General features: G+C 39.7%; 1 pseudogene; it reads left to right on the forward strand.

The window, feature by feature from the left end:
- Window positions 1–260: 260 nt before the first annotated feature.
- On the forward strand, window positions 261–1,116 carry LOC122422726 (annotated as a pseudogene).
- Window positions 1,117–2,869: the final 1,753 nt, after the last annotated feature.

Below are 2,869 nucleotides of genomic sequence, written 5' to 3' on the forward strand. Positions count from 1 at the left end.
GCCGCTCAGTCATGTCCGACTCGCAGCGACCCCAGGGACTGCAGCCTACCAGGCTCCTCTGACCATGGGATTTTCCAGGCAAGAGTACTGGAGTGGGTTGCCATTGCCTTCTCCAATATATAGAGTTAGATAGAGCCATATAAATAAAGACAGAGATAGATTGAGATAATTTTTTTTTTTTTTTTTTAGTTTTTCCATGGCCACAAATGTTCTATGTTAAAAAAAAAAAATACTATTCTGGCTCTTTCCCATCTTGCAAGATGGTGGATGAAAACACAGGGAAGCTAGATAATAATAAGAAACATAAAGCCAACAAGGCTGATGCCAGGGCAAGGTTAAGAAGGGTAACCTCAAGGCCAAAACACCTCAAAAGGGGAAATCCCACAACAACCAAAGCCCCATCCTAGTCAGAGGAATTGGCAGCTTTTCCCCATCTGCTTTGCATTCCAGCAAAGTCGTGGAAAAGAGGAAGTAATCATAAGCTACATTTAAGATTGAAAATAAAGAGAAATTTCTTTCTACTACACAAAACTAGTTTGGGTGGGGGTGACAGAAATGATGGGACCCAAGTGGCTAAGCTTCACAGGACACCTGGATACTGCTCCACTGAAGATGTACCTTGAAAGCTGGTAAGCCTCAGGAGAAAACCCTTCCATCAGATGTGAAGAAGCTGTGAGGTAGCATCACTCCCAGCACCATTCCAAGCATCCTCACTGGGCATCAGAGGCATGACGGTGGTTTTCTTGAAGCAGCTGAGCAGTAGCATGCTGCTCGTGACTGGACCTCTGGTCCTCAGTCGAGTTCCTCTGTTAGAACACACCAGAAACTTGTCATCACCACCTCCACAAAGACTGATGAGTGGTGTGGAAATCCCAAAACATCTCCCTGAGGCTTATTTCAAGAAGAAGCAGCTTCATAAGCCCAGATACCAGGAAGGTAAGACCTTCGATGCAGAGGAAGGGAAATTCAAGCTCACAGAGCTGCACAAGGTTGATCTGAGAGACCTGAACTCACAAATTCCACCAAAAAATCAAAGCCATCCCTCAGTTCCAGGGCTACCTCTGTTCTGTGATTCTGCTCACAAATTGGTGTCCTAAATATCTTACAACGAACTGATACATTGACCCCCAAAAATTATTCTGGGTGGGGTAGATCTTATGTTGATCACAAGTATAAAGCTCTTCAACATAACGTAAACATATTGTAAATTTTGTGGCTAATGATTAAATACATACACTGTATCAGAAATGAATCACATAATGAATTCCACAACCCTGTTTTTATTCCAATTAATTCATGCATCTATGATTTGATAGTACTTAATGCTAAATTATGACAGTTTTCAGAGTTATTTCTTTTTCTAATTTTTCATATTTATAGAGGTAAAAGAAAGTGCTTCTTTTATCCACCTAGAAGAAAGAAAAGTTTTGTTAAGGAATGACATTAAAGGCTAGACTCTCCTTTCTAGTTATATATCAAAATAACAAAGTGATCCATCATCAAAAATTACTTCTAATGCCCTACCTGCTGACAACTTATTTAGGGCCTCCTTCAATTTTGTTGAAAGCCAAGAACTAGAGACCAACTGCCTTGAGAACAGGTTTTAATTCCGTGATAAGAGTAATTCACTTTTCCCCTTCAACACCAAGGTTTTTTGAGTTTTTTTATTGAGTTATTTTATCTTACTGAGTTGTATTTCAAGTTATTCCTTAGTTATTCCCCAAGTATTTTATACCCTAGGGCAAGATACCCTAAGCAAGATTCACTAGGAGATAAGTTGGCCTTTATTCATAAAAGGAAAAGGTAAATGAGAGCTACCAAAATATTGGCCCTGGGTAGATCCATTTTAAAAGAGCACAGAGGAAGATGATTCTCCTAAACATTACATGTGCCTGCATACCTGTTAGAAAGTCTACATACTCTCCAAGAACGCACACATTCCAATTTGAATGTTATTGGACTAAAGATCGCTCATGATCTAGCCCCTACCTACTTTCCAGGCTCAATTCAAATCTTTCTCTCACTCATGCTTTCAGTTCCTCTGGGTCATTGATATGATGTTCCTGCTGCCTGAAAGCTATTTTCTCAGACATCATCCCTAACTATCCAATACATAATAGGTTTCTCAGTTCTCTCTCTCTCTCTCTCTCACACACACACACACACATAATTCTATACTCTTCTTTCTCCTAACACTTATTATAAACTGCCATCAGATATTTACTTGTATTTATTTAAGTAGCTCACTAGACCAGTGCCTAATGTAGTCCGTTACCAGGACCTTTAGCATCAGTTGAGAACTTGATAGAAATGCAAAGTCCCAGGACCCATCCCAGACCTAATGAATGAGAAACTCTGAAGCAATCTGTGGTTTATTAAGTCTTCCAGGTGTTTCTGATGCTGCTAAAGCTTGAGAACCCCTGTGCTAGATCATAATCTCCATGAAGGAAGAGCATACATCAGTTTTTTCATCACTGTATACCTAGAATTTTGCCCAGTGGCTGGCATATAAGAAATGTTTTGTAAATTTGTATTGTCGAATAAACTCAAATAAAACAGAAGTTTGCCCACAGTAAGGGATATAGTATGGCTTATATGCAAAACTAATACAAATGAACTTATTTACAAAACAGAAATAGACCCCAAGACTTAGAAAAGGAGCTTATGGTTACCAGTGGGGAAGGGAGGGAAAAGTGATAGTAATGGAGTTTTGGATTGACATGTACCCACTGCTATATTTAAAATGGACAACCAACAAGGGCCTACTGTATAGCACAGGGGACACTGTCAATGTTATGTGGCAGCCTGGATGGGAGAGGAGTTTGGAGGAGAATGGACACATACATATGTATGACTGAGTCACTTTGCT

Source organism: Cervus canadensis, chromosome 20 (assembly GCF_019320065.1).
Source record: "Cervus canadensis isolate Bull #8, Minnesota chromosome 20, ASM1932006v1, whole genome shotgun sequence".
In the NCBI taxonomy this organism is placed as follows: Eukaryota; Metazoa; Chordata; class Mammalia; order Artiodactyla; family Cervidae; genus Cervus; species Cervus canadensis.